Here is a 13413-nt window from a genome sequence, read left to right as displayed (position 1 = left end):
TGGCATGTGCGATAACCACTTCAGTAGTTTTCTAACACTCCCTGCAAACATTTACGTAAGAGGTCGGTATCTCTCCAAGATTTCCTGAGGGTTACCAAACAATAACTAAAGTGCTTCACTGTGCACGTTTGACGAGGAAATCGCCCAGCAGAAAACAAACTGTTGCGTGTGACACGCTGGGTTGTATGAACAAGCATGGCCAGGCCTGGGGAAATCATTTTGGTTAACAAAACACATCCAGCAGCAACAATTAATAAACATAGGGAGTGTGCAAGGCATAACAAAGTGCATCGTACCATAAATAAAATGTAAAAAGCACACCGATTACTCACAGCTGTCGCTTAGCCTGACGACAGAATTAAACAAGCCATAAGCGTGCACATCCCAAAACCGGGAGTTCTGGAGCGTCACGCCTGTCGTGGGGCAGGACTTCCATCTTCTGCGGGAAGCCCGCGCCCACGGAGTGGCTGGCCCAGAGGAGCAGTGGTGACGCGGGGTTCCCATGCTTGAGGGAGAGCCCCGCGGAGGCTCCAGAAGTCATGAGTGGCGCCGCGATGCGATGAGTGGGCTTAGTTGTACTGGGGGTGGGGGTGTAGGTGGGGGTGGGGGTTGCGTGTGTGTCTCTGTATGTGTGCGCTTGTGTGTGTGTGTGCGTGTAACGCGAAGCGAAAGCAGGGGGGGACGAGGCTGTGTGTGTGTTGGCCGTTACTGCATGCGAGAAGTGCATGAGGCTTGCAAGGGAGACAGGAGATGGGCACAGCGTGTAACTGTACGTGGTGAACGCGCGCGTGCCCCAGTCCGACCTGCAGCCTGCGCGTGCCCATCTCCGGTCTCCCTTTTAGGGCCTTGAAGCAGACTCGAAACTATAGGTCTCGCAGGCGACAGCGCTTTCGTGCTGTATCGCCAGGTGCGAGACCTAAAAAGCATGCCTAATGTGGGACTTTAGGAGTGTTACTTTATATAAATCAGTGCTATATTTGTTCAATCAAGATGTGCTTTGTAGACTATCACCACAAAATATGTTACTGACTTCTGTTTTCTCTACTGGTTTTCATTTTTAAAACGGAAGTTACATTTAGGTCTACAAATGGAGAAAATGTGTTAAGCTGAAAAAACTACCACCCCTCCTCGATCTTACTGGTTATCTATTTCAAGTCTTTATCTTCTCCCCATAGTCCTTACAACATGGGAGACAGGCACTAGGTGGTACTCAATTCAAGAAACAAAAATTCCTCCCAGGAAACTGCAGCCTGTTACCTCTTTTTCATGAGGTGCTGCGGAAGGAAGATCTTTCCTACCCTTCACCCTAGTGTCCATAGTCCCTTGACTCGCACCACCTGATGTTATGTTAGGTCTCCCTTTGACAGACCACTGTGGTAACCATGGCTCCAGATGTTTCTTTTTAACATTTCTGATATTTATTGGGCTTAATTCCTTGCCACTTACCACAAATGCCTGATGCAAAACCATTGAAATAGCCTTGAGAAATGTATTACACATGATTAAAAGTTACTGGGGATCAATACTAAAAACACTACCAAAGGTGCTGGGGCAACTAGTCAAACTCACTCCACCAACTGCACTTCTAGGTGTTATGAAGTAAGTTGTGGAGAAAAAACACTAATGGTAACTGCAACAAATTTAGCAAACAAAATAAACTGCCAGACACTGGAGCTGCAACATTATGGCCTGTAAATGAAGGAGGAGATCCATGGACTGATGTTCCAAGATGGAGGAGTCAATCTATAATGCAAGGGGTGACTCACAAACTTAAGAAAAATTAAGACAATCATGTGAATACTTTGGTATCTCAAACGTATAGCAATATCAGGCAACGGCATATGAAGGTGAGAAATACATTTTTTGTTCTTATTTGAGTATTTTATAGGTTTCATGTACGTCATTTATTTCATTGGAAAAAAGCAATACATTTCGAAGAAAAAGACTAATCAATTCCATGGCATTATACAAAGGTTGACTGAGGTAATTAGGCGTGGCGCACAGCCAGTTGACCACCCAGGAACCCGTTTCACGGCTACGCCTAACCGCCAGACCCAGATCGCAGAGAATCCTGCAAGCTGTTTACTGCTCCTTGAGAAAGGACACTTTTGTCCGAAATGCATTGGAGCTACTTCCAGTTTCTGATGGATTAAATTGATGGTCTGCTAACTCATATGAAAGCAATATGAAACATACCAATGAAAAACTTTAATTAAAACTTTGAAAACTTCAACTATTGGAACTTTATTTGAACTACTTTTGGGAACCACTGTGTTGTCTTGCCACACACAGCCCCACACAAGTGTGCCCACCACAGGGATGCGCCTACACCTCAGTAGCGCACTCAACCCCTTAATTATACAAAGGTTGTCATGATGATACTTAAAACAGGCTGTGCATTTCCTGGCAGTTCGATTACACTCCAGTAGCCATTGTCATCCTATTTCGCTCTTTTTTTTTGTACATGGGATTATTTTCTAAAGCACTAACTGAATTGAGTGGTGGAAGGTGGCAAAGGCCACTGGAGTCCGTTAGGAAATATCAGCAGAAACACTACGCCTGCAAGCTCCTATATTTATTCAAGACGCTTAGCTTTATGTGCAATAAATATGCTTCTTAATGAGTCCTGTTCCACTAAATTAAGTACCCATGCGGCTAACCAGCACAGATAAACAACTCCTTACTAGTAGGTAACATAAAACAAACTGTAGGAGAAACAAGAGTCCCTGTGGAGTCTAAAACCAAGAAAAATGATGCCAGCTCAAGCTTTAAAGTTGTGGACAGAAAAATTCTAGACAAGAAGCAACGATCCCGGACTAGAAAAAGAATAGACAATTTCAACAATGTGCAGTAAATTCAACAATACCTTGAATCAAACTGGTCAACCTGAGTCACTGTTTGAGACACACCCTCAGAACGAGGCTGGAAATGAATGGTCAAGGCTTGCCAGAAAACTGTGATCCTATAGAGTGCTTCAGTATGGTTCCCTTATTTTAGGAATTTATGGGAAAAGCAGTCTGAGCTTTACTCCATTAGAAGTGAGCAGTTACTCCATATGGTTCGTATAGAGACAGGAGACAGGTCTGCATGGAGACAGGTTTAACGGGTTTAAACCAGTCTCCATACTATGCATATGGAGATATGTTTAAAGTCATCATGTTGTTCTATACTTACTATGGTACTGTGATAATTGTTCACCATTTCCCAGCCAGCAATGCACACAGTGTCAGTCATAATACAATCAAGAGCTTTTAATGTATTAACTATCTGGCAAAGAGGTATTTTGTTTGCTTTACACAGCAAAACATGTTGAACTGCTACTCTGCTTTTTCATTTAAAAAAACATCTCTTCCAGCACATATAAAGAATTAGTAACAGTGAAATTGTACCTATTTGCTATGAAACCAGATGATGGGGCCATTACGTTTAAATATTATGTAGATAGTAAGTTATTTAACATAGACAGCAGACCAGAATATTTGGATTTTTTCATAGACAATGTTGTAAATAGGCCTCTTAACCAGTTTCTAATGTAGCCTCTCAATCCCTTTGTGATTCACTAGCCACTTTTTTCCAAGACAAGGTGAGCCAAATCTATTCAAATTTTACTACTTCTACAGAGGACGTGAACCAGTTAGATGACAATAATATGATTAGAGAGTCCCCCAGTTTTATGGAATTTAAACCAGTGTCAGTGGAACTGGTCACAGATCCAATTAAAACTGTCAAATCAGGATCCCCGTCTGACCCCTGTCAGTATTAAAAATGATTCCGCATCTGATAGGTACTAATTTAACGAGCATCTGTAACGCAATGTTTTTCTCAGGCACTTATCCTTCTATATGGAAAAAGGCCATTATTCAGCCGTTGCTAAAGAAAAACAATCTGGATCCAGGAGAAATCAAACACTACAGACCAATTGCACGTTTACCTTTTCCAGCGAAGATCTTTGAGAAAATTATGAATACCCAGTTAACGCAGTTTATAGAAGAGAATAAACTGTTAGATGACACTCAATTTGGGTTTAGGAAAGGACATTGTACGGAGACTGCTCTTATTAAAAGCATCTGATAAAATCAGAATGGTGATAGACAGAGGAGGTGCCGCAGTCCTGGTACTTCTGGATTTGTCAGCGGCTTTTGACGCGGTTGATCATATCACCTTGATCAACCTTGTCCCAGCCCTAGGTGTGGGACGAAAGGCTAAGGCTCTTCTGTCCTCCTTTCTTTCCGAACGGACTCAGTCAGTCAGCATGGGCGACTAATTCCTCAGACTTTGCTCTCCCCTGTGGTGTTCCGCAGGGATTGTCGCTGAGCCCGACCCTGTTTAATGTATATGTGACGGACTTAGCCCGAGTAATTAAGACTTTTGGAATGGGTCTCATGTCCTATGCCGACGACACACAACTTGTGTTAGCGGTGCATAAAGACGGTGAGGCAGTGGCGGCAGGCTTTCATGATGGCATGCTGGCCTTTAGCTCGTGGATGGCAAATAATTGCCTTAAATTAATTTCTGATAAGACTGAGATCATGGTCTTTGGCAACTTAACTCCGGGTTTGTCTCAGACATGGTGTCCAGAGGAATTGGGATTACTCTCCACTCCGGTAAAGAAGGCCAGAAACCTAGGTGTTATGTTTGACGAGAGCCTCACTTTTAAACAGCATATCAATGCAGTGGCCTCCTCGTTCTTTTACGTTATAAGGAAGATAAAAAAGATGCTACCCTATCTCCCGGTGAGTGCTGGGAAAACTCATTAGCGCTTTAGTTATGTCAAAAGTTGATTATTGTAAAGGCCTGTTGCTTAACGCACAAGAAAATGTGCTAAATAGGTTGCAACCGATACAGAACGCAGCCGCTAGGATATTGTCGGGTACCTCAAAGTTTAAGCCCATTTCTAGTGTCAGGCGTCAACTCCACTGGCTGCCAATAAAAAGCAGAACCAAATTTAAGGCGTTATGCATTGCCTATAAAGCAGTCCATGGCACAGGGCCTGAATATCTGAGAAAAGCCCCGGGAGCACATGCACCCAGCAGAACCTTACGCTCGGCAGCCGCAAATCTTATATTCGTTCCCAGAACAAACAAAGTTAACTGGGGCGACAGAAGATTTGTGGTGGCAACGGCTTAACTTTGGAACGTGCTCCCTCTACAGATTAAGACCTGTCCAACACTGTTCTCATTTAGGAAACCAGTGAAAACCTGGCTATTTGAGCAATAGAAGCCTTCTCACTATCCTTTCAGTCCACAGCGCCGAGACACCCATGGGTATTTGCGCACTTTATAAATTGTTAAAATAAATAAATAAGACCCTTTCATACTTTTGAGATTAGTGATGCATGCCATTGTCTCTTGAGGTAACACTTAAGGCTACCCAGTTATGGTTATGGTGTTTGGATTGAAACATTGGCACATGTATCAATACATAGTTCCTGGTTTAATGAGAAACAAAGACTCAGAGTACCATACTTCGAGATTTAGAAGGAACCGACTAAGATCACTTTCCAAATTATTCACTTGTGCTTAATCTGAATATGGGACTTAAACTGATCTGACTTGGGTTTGTGAGGGATGCGGTCATTCAGGCTTAGAGAAATTTGCCAGTGCATTTGGCTGGAAGAAGTGCCTTAGTTGTACAAACATATGGAAGTCTGCTCTAATGTGTAATTCTGTTACTCTCAGAAACAATGCCTTTAACAAGAAATTTGCGGTCTATGCCTTTACCAAGAAATTACCTCTTTGCTCTCTGCCAATTCCCGTTTTTGAAGGAGGAGTGCTAAGGCAACATTTAGTAAATTGCTACTTTCCAACAGATCCCACATTTTTGTATACACAACTGAAATGCGGAACAGCCCTGCAAATCTCACTTTGCTATGGATCCAATATGACAAAAAAGCAGCGGTTTATTACCCTAGTAAAGTGTATGTTTCCTGTCACCTATGTAAGAGAGCAATCAATCAGACTGTATCTTGGCATACATATCTTTATCAATTTCACAAGTAGGTAAGTGGCACATTCATGTTCATGCAAATTAAAGAAATGAGAAGTTTAACATCCACTGTCATTGTTTCCATGTCTTGGGGGCACAGTGAAAGAGTAAAAGGAAAAGCCTCTTTCACCCATCAACATCTATAGGCGATGACAGACAAACCATTAAGGCAATAAATGAAAAAAACATCACAAGCAGGTCTATCTTAGCAAAAGCAATATGAAAGATACTGGTCAACAAGCATACACCAGAAAGAAAACAATGCAATGAAATTTGAAACTGGAATGGTGCATGTCCTGTAAAACAAGAATGTAATAAATTATTAAGTGTTGGTGCATGTTACAGGGCCACAGAGTCGTTGCACTTTCTCAAATTAGCACAAATAGTGGAAACAAATGACCCCGAGTGGACTATTACCTAATTCCTTTTCTATTGCCTCATGCTAGCATTCAGTGACAATGCTCTAAAATTCACTGATGGATTTACTTTGGACCATGTCACCCAATTTTGCTAAAACAACTACCGAATACTGCACATAGATTTCAACTATTTATGGGCAAGTGGTCTGAAAGAGGATGCTTTAGATAAATCTTGAGGCCAAGTCTCTGGCCACAGCTGAATGCTGCTTGATGCAGGGGGACCACAGCAGGGTGAGTTAGGCATCTGATTTAACAGTTAATTTCTCCCTATGAAATCACAAAATTAAAGAGCAGGTCCAGGTTGGGACACTGACAGTCTTGAAGTGCCAGAAAACTAGGTCCTTTTCCTCTGTATGTACACAGCTTTAATAGGGATCAACATCCAAGGAAATACCTGCTGGTCAAACTTAGCTATTTATGTACATTTATTTATACAACAAATTTTACAACTCATATTTTGGGACAACAGCAATGAGCAAAGAATCGAAACAATCATATAAAGGAAAATAAATAATTATGTGTGGGTTTTATTTTTGGACAGTTATAGCTGTCCCAAACGCCTTGGATAAACTCGCGCAATAACACTCAATAGAAACCCTTTGTGTCAACAGTAACTATTTTTTTGTGTCAAGCAGCACGTTATCTAATACCGCAATGTAAAACATACAAAATTGGCAGTGATTTCGGCCAATAATATTTCTCTAAACAGAAGTAATTAACTGGTTTTAAAAAGTGCAGGGTCTAAGTTGAACTTCAAAGCCCACCATTGTGTATGCTGAGGTTGCTCAATATCAAAAGGTACCTACTTTTAATGCAATCTCATGCCTTGTTCTTTCCCCAAACTACTTACATTTGTCTCTGTTCCCTGTTTCACTTCCTCACTTTTCTGCATATTTTCCTATTGCTCTGGTCACAATTTGATGAAGAAATGTTTTTAATGAATGTCTGTACCTGCCAGCTGGAAAACTACGTACTGTTAGTTACTCAAAGCTTTGACTATGCACCTTGTGTGCAGAACACATGCATACAGCAAGGAGGGAAGAGAAGCTGGAAGTACAGCTGCACATATCCAGGCACTGCTCATTATCTCACAGGAAAGCTCTTCTCCTATGGAAAAAATTCATCTATAGCAGGACACCAAATGTATTTCATCATACAACAATGGGTCAAAATAGTACAAACTCACGTAAAAATATATAATCACGTTTTGAGAAAATGTTAATCCTTTCAAGTTCTTCTTTCTTGCAAAAAAAAAAAAAAAAACTGTCCTTCTAAGTCACAGTAATCAGTCAAATATTTTTTTGGTCTGATCGATTTAAAATAGGGAAGATCGCCCTGTATATCTGGGGAACACCTTTAGACTTTATAGGACATTCCTACCAACTGGTTGGTGATTTGTTCTTCGAATGTGTAAAAAAGAAAAACAACAATACCGTTTTTGACAAATTCTGTTCACGAGTAGAGGTAGCAATATTATTTACCAAGGATGCCTACATACAGTACACAGGTAAAGCTTGGGTTGTATAGGGGACATCTATGAAAATATTGACGCAGGAAACTACTACAATGGAAATGTAATATTCTTTAGCTCTGGTAAATTGGGCGGACAAAAAACGATCGTAATGCTTTTATATATTTGCCTAAAAATATTCCTTGACAGCTTGATCTAGGACAAGTATTTTGATAGTGGAATCAGCCAAGATATGCATCATTAGACATGCATTCTCAGCTGCACTAAGATGTGTAGGAAGAAAGCCCTTCTGTGCCAATAACTGAAATACAAACATCCTGCATACTCTAAATTATGAAAGCAAAAGCTACAGAAGAGCAATGTACTAATGTATCAAGCGTCTTACACTCACCCAAACAAGCTGGGTAAGCACACGGTGTTTAAGCAAAGCAAGCAAATCTACTGAAATAAATGCTGCTGCGCTTGCCATATTTGTTGGGTGATGAACTGCAGCACATGAAAAGTATCCCAAGATCAGTACAAGCTCTAAAAATAAGATTTTGTTTAAATCAAATACAAAATAAAAGTAATGTGTATATGCCTATGTTGCTATGGATGAGGAAGGGCACCAGGGGGTTTATAAATCTCTAGAAGTCCCTAGACAAGATCCCAGGCCTGGCAACCACCTCTACGTTGTTTTATATATTAGCTGCAATTTTTGTTTTTTCCCCATCTGCATTTTCTGTCATTCTAATAATGGAAGAATGTCCTTCCCATATCTCATCTCTTCCGGAATGCAAAACAGGGGAGCAGGTGTTATGAATGCCCACTTAAAAAATAAACTATCACCAAGTCCATCTGAAGTGTTTTCATTTTAACTGCTATGCAAAACTGCTCCTCAAAGTTGAAACTACGCAATGGACTAACAGCTAGATTCATCAAAGAAAAAAGGGCTTGCAAAGGGCCAGATTCTGAGAATCTGGCCCTTTGCGAGTGCGATTTTTGCATTTGGGATTCATCATCCCAAGTGCAAAAATCGCTAATAAAGAATTCGCACATTTGCGAGGAATGGCAATTAAGGAATCTCTATTTGAGATTCCTTAAATGCAATTCATTAACCATTTTTAAATTGCGAATTCGCTATTTTTGGCCGCTATTTACCACGAGGTCAAACCTCGTGGTAAATAGCGAAAAACTTAGAAAAATGTATTTAAATGCATTTTTCTAAGTTGCATGTTACACACACACACACACACACGACCTTTGGACATGTGTGTGCGCAACATTAATGTAGATTACATTTCAGGGGTGCTACAGGGTGTCCTTCGGACACCCTGTAGCATTCCTTAATAATCGCTATAAAGGATTCGCAAAACGGCACTATGATGAATCTAGCTGTATGTTGTTAATGCTCCTATTTAATGCACATACACAGGATGTATAAGGCATACTAACAAATCTGATTTAATGAGCGGTTTGGTCGAAACTGACTTATCACATTCAAATAATTTGTGTGTGTGGGCTATATTCAGTTCCAAATTTCCCTACCATGTATATATGCACATATATGAATTGGTAATGGTAATGAATTCCTTGTCTGATTGTTTTACAGGGTAACCAGGAACAATTGTAATAGTTCAAGGAGATCTGAAGTAGATGATACAAGATGTATTCTAATGTTCATAGGAGCAAGTGAATCCATTTCATTGCACTCTGGGGGGGAAATGTTTCAAGATCGAATGCAAACAAATCGTAGAAGATTGGGCTTTTTTTAACTGAGTTCAGTTGTCTGTTACTTTTCCAGCATAAGAGACTGCCTAATCCGTGCCTTTTTTCACACGCCTGTTGAACCCATCAAGTCTGGCCCTTTTTCTGAAAATGTTCACTCGCTTGCAACAGTCCAGAGCACACATTTTCCTTTAACACAGCTCCCAAACTGTCAGTTCTAATGGAGACCCTGCGGTAAGTAAAGGTTAATGCAACTTGAGGGTTTGATTTAACATTAAGTAAAGTAAAAAAACGGTTTCGCAATGCCAGGCCATGATTTTAGCCTGATTTTTTTTTTTTTACGTCAAACAACGGAAAAGCGAACGCTTGTCTGGCAAGACAATGAACCGTCGTTTGAGAACTACCCAACACATGCCAACAGACCCGATTCGTGCGGGAGACTCCATTTTTAAAGCTAAAAATGGCTTTATTTTGGCTGTCTCTCGCCTGAAATGGCATCTGCTTCAATAGGAGCAATACACTTCCCGATTTTATCTTTAAATCTCCCACTTTCCTCTTCTAAAATGTTGACATGAACGCTACCCCTCAACTCAAAGTGCGACTCTTCTCTTCAAGCTAACGGGAACCACCAGTGCAGGTCGCCTCTTCTGCATTATTTTTCATCCTTGATTTAAACGGTTGGCTGTTATTTCACGTCTTGCCATGTGTATAGTATTTACGCCTTAAAAGGGCAACTCTGCCAAAAAGATATTTAAACAGTCTGGGAAGCCCAGCCCCTCTCTATGCTTCTGGCTGTTTATACTGCACTTCTAAATGTCTCTCAAAGCTGCCAACAAATCGGACACCAAGCTATGATCTCTTCATCTTTTGCCGTTGGGTCCCTTGACTACCCTCCCCCGTCTCCAGAACATTCGCCACCCAACCTTTCAGATTAAGAATTTCCAGCCCCGTGCCTCGCTTGGATAGACCCGCTGTTTTTCACCTCACAGAGGATCCGTCACTTGAGATGTTCGTTTCCTTTTCCCTTAGCGAGCATCCTAATCTCCAGCCCTACGGTGCCCCCTGTTATGCAGCTATCCACTCTCTCGCTGCAGCGCAACCTCCTGCACAAGGGGGGGTCGTCCCCTGCAGAGCATCCTGCCTCCCTCTGCAGAACCTCCTGCCCCTGCAGTACCCCTCTTTCCTTCCCTGCAGCGGCTCGTTTCTCCGTCCCCTTAACAACCTCATCACACAGTCCTCTGCATAGCTTCACTGCTGCCCCCTCTAGAGACGCTCTATTCCACTCGCACCCAGGGCCACAAGTCACCCGTGCGCTCTCTCACCTGCAGGGCCTTCTGTCCCCGGTCCCGGAGGGCGGGGGGGTCGCGGGTTTCCTCCCGCTCTATATAGGCTCCACTCCCCGCTCTTCCTTGCTTGTCACTAGCTCCAATGACAGGAACGCACCACGTGACTGTAAAAAAACGTTTTGCATGGACGTCAGACGTAACATGTCACGTCACGCGCTGATGTCAGACACAGTTCTCTCCACAACCTACAAGACTCGCTTTAATTTTAGCCAGCCGTGGCGCGCGCAGTGGTGGTTCGTGAACGTGAACTTCTAATAAGGAACTAGAACGCTAATATTTAAGGCAAACACAGAACTTAGCGCGGCACCCCTGTGCGCCATGCTGCTGTAGGCGCTGTGGGTTCTAGAAAAATACTGCTAGAAAGCCATGCTGCAAGAATTTAGCACAGTAATGTGTGTTTTTACAGATGGTTTGACAATTAATTCCATACATACCCACATTTCCAAAGAAGGAGGTATTGAAAATAAAAGCGTTTTCCCCCTTTTCACTAGTATAGAAACAGAGGCAATTTGAGGTGAGAGACACATAAAAGAAAGCCAATTTTCTCCCGCCTGAGTGCGATATGTTGGCTTGTATGTTATTCTCGCTTTACTAATTAGCGTTTCATTTACTATTTGTGTTAAGAACGTTTCATGCCTACATTTTGTGAAGTCTAGAAACATCCTTGTTTTGGAACTAAAAGACTTGATAAAGATGGAAGTAGTTGGTTAGGTACCAGCAGTGCTTTAAATGGGCTGGTACTCACCGGTACTAAGTACCGGCACTTCTAACTTTTCAGCCTTTGAGTACCGGAACATTTTCTTGTCTCCAAGAGAGTACCGGTACTCATGGGGCAGCAAGCCAACTCGTGCCAATTTGGCACGTAAAGAAAGAAGCGTGACACAGCGGAGGAGTCGGTCCGTTTTCGCAATGCACTCTGATCGAGTGCTAATCTCCCCTTACAACCTGCTAATTGAGCAACGCCCATATGGGTCAATCACAGCAGGCAGGGAGTTTGGGAGGGGCCGAGTCACACTGTGATCAATGGCACAGTGTCCACGCAGGCTCTATGGAGACAATAGCACCATAGGTGTGCGATAAGGGCCTGCTAAGAGGCACATCTGACTTGGTGAAACCTAAGAGTAAGCTTCCTGCTGGCAATTTTTTTTTGAGGCACATAGATTAGCCCGAATGTGGTAACATCAGTATAATCTGTAAGTACTTATTCGCACATTGACAGGGTTACAACATTTGATCCCTTTCAATCGAAAGAGGCCGCATCAGCCGGGGGCCTCTTTGTCCTGCTGGGAGAGCGTGGAGCCTGCGGCTTCAGCTACAGGCAGGTTGACAGCATCATAGTATATCCTGTTCCTCATCTCAGGTGCTCACACCTGCTACTAATGGTTTGTTACTGGTTTCTGTGCTATGTACCACATGGTAGACGATGTATTTCAACCAGTCAGCGTTATCATAAGATGAACAAATAAATACATCTTATTTGAGGGTGTTCGGATTCCACAAAGGAGTTGACAGGGTGGTGTGAAATATTTCGGACTCTTTCCTGGGTTTTGACAAACATCTTTCTACAGAGCCGTGATAGGTTGCAGCATCAGCTGTTGCACTGCTCTGTACTTACCTTCAGTCTTAGCCAAGCAAGCATTAGGTAGGAGGCAGAGACAGGTTCACATCTCCCCTGTCAAATCGACAACTAGGCTTCCAAACCGGATTCAGAAGATGCAACGAGTCAGATCAATACAAGAAATGAAAACTCAAGGGATTGAAAAGGATAAGGGTTTCGTTAATGGCGACACCGTCATAACAAAAATGCTATTTTACATGACAACTCAAATAGCAGAATTGCAATGTAAAATATTCCAAATATGTCCCCGTCCTTTATCCCCGCCCCTAGCCCCACCCCCATAGCCCCACCCCTAGCCCCGCCCCGAACCAGCAACTAAGGTGAGTACCTGCACTTATTTTTTTCCATTTAAAGCACTGGGTACCAGGCAGAATACTGTTGTGTTACATTTCTTAATCTGAAGAGAGAGTAGTCCCCTAAATCCATATCATTATCATGGGCATCCGCAGAATTGTTTCCAGGAGGGGGCAACATTTTAACTTCATCACCATCCTCCGACATGATTGAGCACAAGTATTAAATACATTAAAAAAATTCTAATAAGACAAAGAGCTTAAATAAACAAAGAAACCCATAGGGGGAAGAGAAAAATATTGTGAGGCGCCACAGCAGACGACCTGGCAACTACAATAAAACAGGGAAAAACTAAAAATGACCGGAAAAAAATAAAAACATTCTAAATCAGGTTGATGCGGTTCTAGAGCATGGGTACTCACAAACTTTCTCTCGGGGGCCAAATTTAAAGTGTGGTTTGTGGCCGAGGGCCGCAGTCTGTCTCTCTGTCTCCCTCCCTCTCTCTCTGTCTCCCTCCCTCTCTCTATCTCTCTGTCTCCCTCCCTCTCCCTGTCTCCCTGTCTCACTCACTCT

At 42.4% G+C, this 13413-nt stretch overlaps 1 protein-coding gene across 1 annotated transcript in view; it reads right to left on the bottom strand.

The window, feature by feature from the left end:
- The window catches only part of IP6K1 (inositol hexakisphosphate kinase 1), a 443018-nt gene extending 431984 nt beyond the window's left edge, over positions 1-11034 (bottom strand). Inside the window, exon 1 of the mRNA XM_086938771.1 lies at positions 10905-11034. The gene's annotated coding sequence lies outside the window, so the exon portion shown is untranslated. The remainder of the gene's footprint in view (positions 1-10904) is intronic.
- Between the last annotated feature and the right edge of the window lie 2379 nt (positions 11035-13413).

This window comes from Lissotriton vulgaris, chromosome 9 (genome assembly GCF_964263255.1).
Source record: "Lissotriton vulgaris chromosome 9, aLisVul1.2, whole genome shotgun sequence".
Taxonomy (NCBI): domain Eukaryota; kingdom Metazoa; phylum Chordata; class Amphibia; order Caudata; family Salamandridae; genus Lissotriton; species Lissotriton vulgaris.
Note: the sequence above shows the minus strand (reverse complement) of the source record. Positions and strands in the feature narration are given on the sequence as shown.